Source organism: Ornithorhynchus anatinus, chromosome 2 (assembly GCF_004115215.2).
Source record: "Ornithorhynchus anatinus isolate Pmale09 chromosome 2, mOrnAna1.pri.v4, whole genome shotgun sequence".
Taxonomy (NCBI): domain Eukaryota; kingdom Metazoa; phylum Chordata; class Mammalia; order Monotremata; family Ornithorhynchidae; genus Ornithorhynchus; species Ornithorhynchus anatinus.
Genome location: NC_041729.1, coordinates 10,774,251 through 10,786,404, shown reverse-complemented (window position 1 = coordinate 10,786,404; position 12,154 = coordinate 10,774,251). Strand labels below are relative to the sequence as shown.

The window sequence follows — 12,154 nt, the reverse complement described above, 5'->3', positions numbered from 1 at the left end:
TGTGGTTTGACTTCTATCATGTGTCACTGAGGCTTCTCCAGTCCAGGAAGGTCCTGGTTGGCATGAACTGGGGGCTCGTGACAGGGCTCTCTCCAATTTGTGTGGTACTTGTTAAGCGTTTACTATATGCCAAGCACTGTACTAAACACTGGGCTAAATACGGGATAAACAGGTCCCACAATGGGCTCCCAGTCTAAGTACGAGGGAGAACAGATATTGATTTATCTTACTCCGCCTTGATTACTGTATCAGCCTTTTTGATGATCCCCCTGCCTCTTGTCTCTCTCCACTCCGGTCCATACTTCGTTCTGCTGCCTAGATAATTTTTCTATAAAAATGGTCAGGAAATGTCTTCCCACTCTTCAAGAAACTCCAATGGTTGCCCATTCCCCTCTGCATTAAACAAAAAGTCTTTAAATCAGTCAATCACCTTAACCCCTCCTACCTCACCTCGCTACCTTCCTGCTACAACCCAGACGGCACACTTAGCTCCTCTAATGTTACCCTTCTCACAGTAACTAGATCTCATCTTTCTCACCGCCAACGTTTTGCCCATGTCCTATCTCTGGCCTGGAACACCCTTCTTCCTCAAATCTGAGGCAGTTACTCTCTCCCTCTTCTCTAACTAAGCACTCCTTTCTTCTTCTCCCTCTCTCTTTTGAGTTACCCTGACTTGCTCCCTTCATTCATCCTTCCCTCCTAGCCCCACCACACTTACGTACCTAAGTGTAATTTATTTAGATATATTGGTGTCTGTCTCCCCCTCTAGACTGTAAACCCATTATGGGCAGGGAATATGCCTGTTTATTGTTATATAGTACTCTCCCAAGTGCTTAGTTCAATGGTCTACAGACATTAAGTGCTCAATAAATATGACAGTGAATGAATCTCCATTTTGCAGATGAGGGAACTGAGGCACAGGAAAATTAAATGACTTGCTCAAGGTCACACAGCAGGTAAGTAACTGAGCCAGGATTAGAATCCAGGGCCTATAATTCCCAGACCTGTGCTCTTTTCACTAGGTCATGCTGCTTGCCTAAAAGCTGAGTGGATTACAGAGGCAGAACCAACAGTGACTCTGTTCTCAAGGATCTTACAACCTAATGGAGGAGATGGGACAAACATGCATAAAATAAGAGCCATGACAAAAAACAAATATGACACACGCAAAAATAATCCAAGAAGATTAAGATCAAATAAATTCATCAAAAGCTGAGAGATCCTGGAGCGATTGCAGTGTCTAAAGTTCACCAGTTGGAAATATAACTATATATCACACCTATGATGGGTCATATATACATCAGAATGAAATCATTTATAACAATCCAGGGAATGGTATTTTTAGAAAATATAAATACTTCATACTTGTTCTGGGTACACACCAAGCAACCTCCCAAAATAAGGTTTTGTAGGGGTTGATTGTTTCTTGGTATTTACTATAGAAGACAACTCTGCTGTACTCTGACCCCCACTAGTGATTAACAAGGTAATCATGTTGTAAATAGAAGCGGCCAAGGGAGGAAGATCTGAATTTGCCTCCCTAAGTGGGCAGATTCTCTTTCTGTAATCAATTCTTGTCAAGGTCATCAGCCTATTGCAACATACAATTGGATTCCATAAGGAAAGATCATAAAAATCACAATCATTTTAGATGTAACCCCCTCATTGTTTGTAGGATCCAGTTGCGATCCACTTTTTCTTTTCTCATTTCTAGGAAAAGGAACACAAACACGGTCTGTGCATATAAATGTTAAATCCTCCCTAATTTTAGAATCACCAGATGCTTTTATTAAATTTATATTCCACATACCTCCAATGCCAGCTTTTTGAAAGGAATCAACAAACAAAAACCAACTTTGAATTATTTTCATTCTTTGTCATGTAACTGCCTATTATTGGGAACCTCTGGTTTCCATTGAGATTGTACTAAGAATCTCTTCTATACTTTCAGATCCCAGCAGACTCTATTGTTGTTCAACTCTAAAATACCTATCTATTGTCAAAACCGCAAAATATTTTTAGGCTCTCCTCCTGAAGCAGCTCAATTAGCTATCCGTGTGTTTAAATGGAATTGGAAATCAAAATTACCTGAAGGGCCTTTAGTATACATTTATCTTTTCGATTGGTTTTTTAAACTAACTTTGCTTGCATTGTCCATTTCTCAAAACTTTCATTCAACTCACATATTCAATCTGTCAGCAAATCCTGTGGGTTTAACCTTCACAACATCACTAAAATCCACCCCATCCTAACCACTCAAACTGCAACCTAGTTAATTCAAGCATTTATCCTCAATTCTTGCATTAGCCTCCTCTGCATTAGCCTCCTTGCTGATGTCCCTGCCTCCTCCCTCTCCCCACCTCAGTCCACACTTCACTCTGGTGTCTGGATCATTTTTCCACAGAACCGTTCAGTCCATGACTCCCGGCCCCTCACAAACCTTCAGTAGTTGCCCATCCGCCTCTGCATCCAACAGAAACTCCTTACCATTGGCTTTAAAGCACTTAATTTCCTTGCTCCTTCCTACCTCACTTTGCTACTCTCCTGCTACAACCCAGACCGCACACTTAGCTCCTCTAATGTTAACCTTCTCCCATATCCTGGAGTTCCCTCCCCTACCATATCCAACAGACACAATTATTCTTCCCACCTTCCAAGTCTTATTAAAATCACTTCTCCCCTACGTGTCCTTGAGCCCTCATTTCCCTTCTGCATTACCCTCGCACGTAAACTTGCACCCTTAATCACCCCCTGCTCAGCCTCACAGCACTTGTGTGCATATCTGTAATATATTTATATGATTGTCTGTCTCCCCCTCTAGACTGCAATCTCCTCTATGGCAGGGGATGTGTCTACCAACTCTGTGTTGTACTCTCCCAACTGTACATTGCTCTGAACACAGTAAGCACTGTACAATTAATTAATAGGAAGCACTCTTGGAGGAGATGAGAATTTAATGTCTTTGAAAGTGGATATATGAAGGGAGAGGGAGTTCCAGGCCAGAGGGAGGATGTGGACAAGCTGTTGGCCGCAAGGTAGAAAAGATCAAGGTATGGTGAGTAGATTGGTGTTGAAGGAGCAAGGTTTATGGGCAGGGTTGCAGAACTAAATCAGAAAGGTCAGATAGGAGGGCGTGAGTTGATTATGTGTTTTAAAGCTGATGGTAAAAAGTTTCTGTTTGAAACGGAGGTAACCATTGGAGGTCTTTCAGGAGTGGAGACTGATCTGAACTTTTATTAGAAAAATGATGTGGGCAGCAACGTGAATAGCAGACGGGTGGGGAGAGAAAGGAGCAAGGAAGGTCAGGGAGGAAGGTGATACACTAGTCGAAGAGGAATATGATAAATGCTTAAATCAATGTAGGACAGTTTGAATGGAAAGGAAAGGGTGCTAATATGAAATTTATATCTAATATCAAATCTTATTCTAACGCTGAAATGTTTTGCTCCTAAAATCTCACTTCTGCCACACTTAGCTCCCAGAAATGTCTTTACAGGGTTCTGACTGGGAGGAATTAAGAGTGCCGGGCAACTGGGGGAGGGCAGTCATCATAAAGAAAGACTGTAGGATCCTCCATTTGACAGTAAACTACTAGAGGGCAGGGCCAGGATTTCACCTCTGCTATGCACCATCAAGTATCTAATCTCCAGGCTGTAAGCTCATTGTGGGCAGGGAATGTATATAATATTGTTATATTTTACTCTCCCAAGTGCTTAATACAATGCTCTGCACACAGTAAGTGCTCAATAAAGATAACTGACTAGCGCAGTGGACTGCACACAACAGATGTTCAGTAAATACTACTGAATGAATGCACGGGCAAACACTGGAAATCATCCTCCACTCCCTAGAACCTGTGCCCTTGAGGCCTGGGTCGGGCAGCTCCAAGAGGGCAGCGACAACAGTAGCCAGACGAGGAAAAGTAAAAATAATAGTAATGATGGTGATGGTATTTGTTAATCACTTATTAAGTGTTGAGCACTGTTCTAAGCAGTGGGGTAGACACAAGCTAATCAGGTTGGACACAGTCCCTGTCCCACAGAGGCCTCACAGTCTGAATTCCCATTTTACAGATAAGGTAACTGAGACACAGAGAAGTTAAGTGAATTGCCCAGGGTCACACAGCAGACCAGTGGCAGAAATCGTATTAGGAATAGGTCCTTCCGATTCCCAGGCCAGTGCTCTTTCCACTAAGCCAGGCTGCTTCCCGCAACTGTGGGAAAGTGGTAGCCCAAGCGGGAAGAATGTCAGGGAGGTAGGCAACTATTTTTCCTCTCCATGCCCTATCAAATCCTGATCAAGGAGAAACACAAAGGAGAGGGAAAAGGTGGAGGGGGGAGGAAAGAGGGAGAGACATAGGCCAGGAAAGCTGACTTGTGCCCAGGGATCAAAAACACTAGCCCTCTAGTATTACTAATAATTAATAATCATGCTATTTTTTAAGCACTTACTATATGCCAAGCACTGTATTAAGTGCTAGGGTGGATACAAGCACATCGGGTTGATCATAGTCCCTGTGCCACATGGGGCTCACAGTCTCAATCCTCATTTTACAGATGAGGAAACTGAGACACAGAAAAGTGAAATGAATTGCCCAAGGTTACACAGCAGAAAGGGGTGGAGCCAGGATTAGAACCCGGGTCCTTCTGATTTTCAGGCCCATGCTCTATCCACTAGGTCATGCTGCTTCAATATTCACCCCAACCTTAGCTACACAGTACTTAGTACATATCCATACTCATTTCATATATTAATCTCTTTTTCCCCCTCTAGTCTATTTGCTCTTTGTAAGCAGGAAATGTATCTACCAACTCCATTATATTGTACTTTCCCAAGGGCTTTCTACAGTGCTCTGCACACAAAGGACTCAAAGCCACTGATTGATTAATTAACAGCAATAGTAAGTAGTTTTTCTTTGATGTGGAGCGATTGAAGATTTTTGAGGAGTGGGGAGATTTGGACTGAATGTTTTTTTCAGAAAAATGATCTAGGTAGCAGAGAGAAGCGTGGATTGAAGAGAGGAGAGACAGGAGGCAGGGAGGTCAGCAAGGAGGCTGATGCAGGATAAGGTAAGTGATTGGATCAGCACTGTACTACCTAAGGGCCTACAAGTTGATTTGGAAAACAACAACAAACTTTGCAAAGGATCAACTTCTGCTTATTCTGTGATACTATTCAAAGGCCAGATTACATTGAAAATAAAATGTAAAAGTGAATAAATGAGGAAAGGGAGAAGCAGTATCCCAAGTAGATATACCTAGTATATTACAAAAATGCTGCCTCATAAGAAAGAGCTTGGAATAATCTGGTATTCCTTGCATATGGTGTTCTTGTCTGTCTGTCTCCCCCGATTAGACTGTAGGCCCGTCAAAAGGCAGGGACTGTCTCTATCTGTTGCCGACTTGTTCATTCCAAGTGCTTAGTACAGTGCTCTGCACATAGTAAGCACTCAATAAATACTATTGAATGAATTGAATGAATCCTAAAAAAGAAAAAAAGAAAAATTGTACCAGCAAAATATCAACAAGTGCAAGTTAGGAGGCATCATTTGGTCTGTTACTCAAATTTTAGGCCCAGATGATTTTCATTTAAGAGTTTCAACCTGTATCAACTTCTTGTTTTGTTGCTTCCCTTTAGAAATGTTCAATTACAAAAGGCATCATCTCTGTGGTTTACAATCCCTGGAAGACAGACAAATTCAGAATCGCAGGAGGTGGTTTTAATTTGTGACATTATGTTCATGAACTTTAAAGAGCCATCAGTGATGTGGGTTCCTCCTAGGCTAGGTTTGAAAGGTGTGAATCAATTGGCTTGTCCCTTTGGGGAGATCTGGGAGGAAGCAAAAACTCAGTCTCTAGTCACAGCATAAATATCCTAAAGAAAGCCAGGGAAGGCAGAAAATTGCTGCCAAAAGGGCTGTACTAATGATGTTATTTTTCTCATGCATTTAATAATTGAGTTTGCAGATTCACCAGGGATTTTCCCTGAAATATTAAAACTATATATTTTAATAATTGATACACGGTAACTCTTCACTTTGAAGTTTAATGGCCCACCTTTTCATCCAGGTCTATTCCGACGTGAGTCATTTTCCAAACACACCAGTTAAACAAGCAGAGAACTACAGCACAAAGGGAGAGGAGATGAGCCAAGAAAATCTCTCCATATCTCCAAGGGACATGGGCCTAGCATCCTGAAAGGAGCTACATGGGTTTAGTTTGTGCCAAGACATTCCTGTCTTCCCACGGTAACTATGGAAAGGCACCTGAAGAGCTGAGGGAACCCCCTGAATTCACCTTTGTCGTGGCTCAGTGGAAAGAGCACGGGCTTAGGAGTCAGAGGTCATGGGTTTGAATCCCGGCTCTGCCACCTGTCAGCTGTGTGACTTTGGGAAAGTCACTTCACTTCTCTGTGCCTCAGTTACCTCATCTGTAAAATGGGGATTAAGACTGTGAGCCCTACGTGGGACAACCTGATTCCCCTGTGTCTACTCCAGCGCTTAGAACAGTGCTCTGCATATAGTAAGCGCTTAACAAATACCAACATTATTATGAGAAGCAGCGTGGCTCAGTGGAAAGAGCATGGGCTTTGGAGTCAGAGGGCATGGATTCGAATCCCGGCTCTGACACCTGTCAGCTGTATGACTGTGGGCAAGTCACTTCACTTCTCTGTGCCTCAGTGACCTCATCTGTAAAATGGGGATTAAGACTGTGAGCCCCACGTGGGTCAACCTGATTCCCCTGTGTCTACTCCAGCGCTTAGAACAGTGCTCTGCATATAGTAAGCGCTTAACAAATACCAACATTATTATTATAATTGCCCATTATAGATGGGAAATAGTCACTTTGGAGGTCTGAAGCCTTTGTTCCATTTAGAACAGTAACTGGGACACAGTTGGAAAACTCACTCCTTCAACTCTGCATCTTCTACAGGCTTCCACTTCTGGAACTTTGGTGGCTATGGAGTGAGTACTTCAGGTTAAAGAGAATCTAGCATATAGTACTCATTCTGTAAAAAACTAGGATTGGCTCCTTTTGTCTTCAGTCATCATATTAATCTCAGGGGGCTCAGGTCCATGAAAAAAAGTGATAACTATTGTCCATTTCACTGTGGGGATAAAATGCTTGCAAAAGCTTTTGCCATCTCCAGCTGCAAAAGATCAAAGAACCATTATATATAGATATATAGATCTACCCATCTATCTTTAGTGGTAGATATATGCAAAGCCATCCTTCATATCTGAAGAGGCCACTGACTGTTTCTCTTTTCCCCTCTTGCTTCTCATTCCTTACCGCAGGCAAACAATTAGCCAATACCAAAAAAAAAAAAGAGGGGATTTTTGTGTCATTGTTGTTGAGGTCTTTGACTGGGGAGTCCCCAAAATAATAATAATAAAAATAATAATATTTACTAAATGCTATGTGACAGCCACCGTACTAAGCGCTGGTATTGATGCAAGCAAATCAAGTTGGACATAGTCACTAACCCATATGTAGCTCACGATCTTAATCCCCATTTAACAGATGATGTAACTGAGGTACAGAGAAGTGAAGTGAATTGTCCAAGGAAGGTCACATAGTAGGCAAATAGTGGAGCCAGGTTTAGAAACCTGGTCCTTCTAACTCCTAGGCCTGTGCTCTATCCACTAGGCCAAGCTGCTTCTCTGCAAGCTTCCAGGTCTCACTCCCTAGGACCAAAGAAAATCTTTTCCCTCTAGACTCACCTCTTTACTTTTTGGCTCTTTAGTTTGAACTTTGGGAAGGAGGAAGGAAGTTGAGGAAGCAGGATTAGCTGTGAAATCTCAGACAGGGAAGCTAACTTTATCCCCTGAGAATGAGGAGGGTGCAGGGGGTGGGGGGGCATCTATACTGGACAGCAAGATTTCAGCCAGTCTGCCCCTTCTTTGGTACAGATATCATTAATGTCTGCCTTCCCCTCTAGATTTTAAGCTCACTGTGGGCAGTGAATGCATCTTGTCTTGTCTTAGGTTGTCTAGTCATCTCCGACGCATAGCGACGCCATGGACATCTCTCCCAGAATGCCCCACCTTCATCTGCAATCGTTCTGGTAATGGATCCATACAGTTTTTTTGGTAAAAATATGGAAGTGGTTTACCATTGTCTCCTTCCACACAGTAAACCTGAGTCTCCGCCCTCAACTCTCTCCCATGCTCCTGCTGCCCAGCACAGGTGAGTTTTGACTTGTGGCGGATTGCCTTCCACTCGCTAGCCACTGGACAAGCTAGGAATGGAATGGATATGCCTCTGCTTGACTCTCCCTCCAGTCGTCGAGACAGGTAGAGGCCTGGAAACTCTCCAGGTGTGACCCTGAGAGGGGCGAATGCATCTACCAACTCCTTAATATTGTATTCTTCCAAGCTCTTAGCACAGTGCTCTGGTGTTTGGTGGTGATTGATGAGATAGGGCCCAGGACATATTTACGTCCAGTAATTTTACTTCAACATCCTGTCTCACCCCACTGCAGCTCTTGCTTCTATAGTTGGGAAATGACCTTCTGTGACTCGGAGCGCAAAGTGATTCAGGGGCACCAAGTTGGAATGACTAATTAATTGGGCATAAAAGGGCTTCATTCTCTTTAAAAGAAAACTCTATGAAGCCTGGAGCACAAAGTCATCATCAAACACGTAGAGGTAAAGACCTTGTGCTGATTCACCTCAAGAAATCATGGTTAACCAATTTTTTTTCCTCTTAATGATTTCACAACATAAACTTGCCTCGCATTGGCTCTTAGCAGTCTGCAGGGAAGTATTCTAGAGCTTTGAGCAATAACACAAACCCAATAAGGGAGTCACCTTATATAGCTGAGCTGTACCTGGCTGTCTCTGCAGTGGGCTTTGCTGAAATTCTAATGAGGAAAGAGAAATAACATTTTTTAAGACTTGCTATACTATAAATACTATTCAGCTATGCTGTTTATGGCTATGAAATACTATGAGTTGTTATATTGGACAGGAGAGTATAATTAAATCCAGTTGAAAAGAAGAAGGAATTGTAAAGGTTACTCTTATAAATGGCTTGTAGCAAAAACTCAAAGATTTCATTATTTCTAGGGTCTGTTCTCTTTTGGAATGGATCCTTTAGGACATCCAGTAGTGCTGGGGGTGAAAAGACACAACAATTACCCTGGAGAACAATCAAGGTGTAACCCAATGTCTGGAAGTAACTTGTTCATCACTTTAAGCTCTTTTTTATGTGTTTTTTATGGTATTTGTTAAGCGCTTACTATGCCAGGAGGTGTTCTAAACTCTGGGGTATATACGAACTAATCAGGTTCGACACAGTCCATGACCCACATGGGGCTCACAGTCTTAATCCCCATTTCACAGTTGTCCTTTGGACATTTGATATTCATCCTTCCCCCAATTCCACAGCACATATGCACATATCTTTAAATTATTTATTAGATATTGCTTATTTATTCATATTAATGTCTCTCTCCCCCTCTAGATTGTTAACTCATTATGGGCAGGGAAAATGCCTGCTAATTCTCTTATATAATAATAATAATAACGATGGTGTTTGTTAAGCACTTACTATGTGCCAAACACTGTTCTAAGTGCTGGGGTAGATACGAGGTAATTAGGTTGTTCATTCAATCATACTTCAATCATATTTATTGAGCACTTACTGTGTGCAGAGCACTGTACTAAGCCCTTACATGGGGCTCACAGTCTTAATCCCCATTTTACAGATGAGGTAACTGAGGCATGGAGAAATGAAGGTTCCTGTCTAAGGTCACATAGCAGACAAGTGGCAGAGCCGAGATTAGAACACGGGTCCTTCCAACTTGGATACAAGCAAATCGGGTTGGACACAGTCCCTGTCCCACATGGGGCTCACAGTCTCAATCCTCATTTTACAGATGAGGAAACTGAGACACAGAGAAGTGAAGTGAATTGCCCAAGGTCACAGAGCAGACAAGTGGCAGAGCCGAGATTAGAACACAGGTCCTTCTAACTCCCAGGCCCTCGCTCTATCCACTAGGCCGTGCTGCTCCTGTCTCGCTGTGGGCAAGGAACGTGTCTACTAAATCTGTTGTATTGTACGCTCCCAAGGGCTTGTTAAAGTGTTCTGCAAACAGTAACTGCTCAATAAAGAGTACTAAATGATTATCACACACCTTCCTGCACTCATTGACAGAGACCTCTAGAATTTATAGTAGCTTTAGCAGGAGTCAGAGCATTTACTGAGTGCTCACTGGGTGCGATGCACTGTACTAAGCACTTTGGAAGTACAAAACAAAAAGATGAGACCAGTTCCCTGACCACAAGGAGCATTCATTGAAATAGAGTTGACAAAAATGTCAAATGTACATTTTAACACAAATAGAGACACAAGTGCTGAGAATGTGAAAAGACCTCTGTGCTAGAGGTGGCTGATAGGTTGGTCCAATTTGGGAATTAATCAGAGAAGGCTTGTATAAGGTAGGATTTGAATACCGGAAGGAAAGGAAATTTAGGCCAATCAGAGCAATAAAGGGCTTTAATAATAATGATAATAATAACGATGGTACTTGTTAAGCATTTACTATGTCCCAAGCACTGTTCTAAGCGCTGGGGTAGATACAAGGTTATCTAGTTGGACATAGTCCCTGTCCCCACATAGGGCTCACACTCTTAATCCCCATTTTACAGATGAAGTAACTAAAGCCCAGAGAAGTGAAGTGACTTGCCTAAGGTCACATAGCAGAGAGGCGACGGAGCCGGAATTAGAACCAATGACCTCTGACTCCCAAGCCCGTGCTCTATCTGACGCAGAGTGAAGAATGGACTGGAGTGATGTGGGCAGGGAATATATCTGCTTATTGTTATATTGTACTCTCCCGAACACTTAGTACAGTGCTCTGCACACAGTAAGGACTCAATAAATATGGTTGACTGACAAAACAGGAGGCAGGGAGGTGGGCGAAGATGCTGATGCAATAGTCAAGGCGGGATATGACAAATGCCTTTCTGAGCTTTATTGAAGGCAAATCTCCTCCAAGAGACCTTCCCCAAGCAGGCCTCATTTCCTCTTCTCCCACTCCCTTCTGTGTCACCAATGCACTTGGATTTTCACCCTTTATTCACTCTTCCTTCAGCACCCCCAGCACTTATGTACATATCCAGAATTTATTTACATTAATATCTGTCTTCCCCTCAAGACTATGAGCACATTGTGGACAGGGAATGTGTCTGTTGTATTCTCTCAAGTGCTAAGTACAATGCTCTGCACACAGTAAGTGCTCAATAAATACGAAGTGGCTTAGTGGAAAGAGTGCCGGCTTGAGTAAGAGGAGGTGGGTTCTAATCCCAGCTCCTCCACTTGTCTGCTGTGTGACCTTGGACAAACCACTTAACTTCTCTGTGCTTCAGTTACCTAATCTGGAAAACGGGGTTTAAGACTGTGAGCTTCACTAATGAATGAATGAATGAATGAATGAATGAATGAAGATGGCATTTGTTAAGTGCTTATTATTTGCAAAGTACTGTTCTAAGCGCTGGGGAGGATACAAGGTGATCAGGTTGTCCCATGTGGGGCTCACAGTCTTAATCCCCATTTTACAGATGGGGTAACTGAGGCCCAGAGAAGTGAAGTGACTTGCCCAAAGTCACACAGCTAAGTGGATGAAGCAGGATTTGAACCCATTACCTCTGACTCCCATGCCCAGGCTCTTTCCCGTGAGCCATGCTGCTTCTCCCTAGTTGTCCCAACTAGGGACAATCTGATTACCTTACATCTACCCCAGCACTTAGAACAGTGCTTGGCCCATAGTAAGTGCTTAACAAATACCATAGTTATTATTAATGGATTGATTGATTGATTGAGACTTGCCCCAAGTCTCAGGAGAGGCAAGGAGCAGAGGTAGGATTAGAACATGGGTCTCCTGACTCGATCCGTGGTCTTTCCATTAGACCACATTGTTGTACCCTTGCCTAAATCAGACCATGAAAAAAAAACGTCCCGCATCCTTCCCCATAATCCCAGTGCTGGTGGGGGGAAAACAGGGCATCACTATGATTTCCACAGAATATTTCATCAGTGCCGAGGCAAGATAATCCAGTCAACTCAGAATGATAAAAACAGGTCAAATATTGAAAATGAAGAAACCAGGCCTCTTAGGACGATTTTACCTTAATTCACTAGGTAAATTT

General features: G+C 42.7%; 1 non-coding gene across 1 annotated transcript; it reads right to left on the bottom strand.

Moving 5' to 3' along the window:
* Positions 1-8,199: 8,199 nt before the first annotated feature.
* LOC114809772 lies at positions 8,200-8,337 on the bottom strand. Its single transcript, XR_003757550.1, has one exon. It is a non-coding gene; the product is annotated as a small nucleolar RNA SNORA7 (small nucleolar RNA).
* Between the last annotated feature and the right edge of the window lie 3,817 nt (positions 8,338-12,154).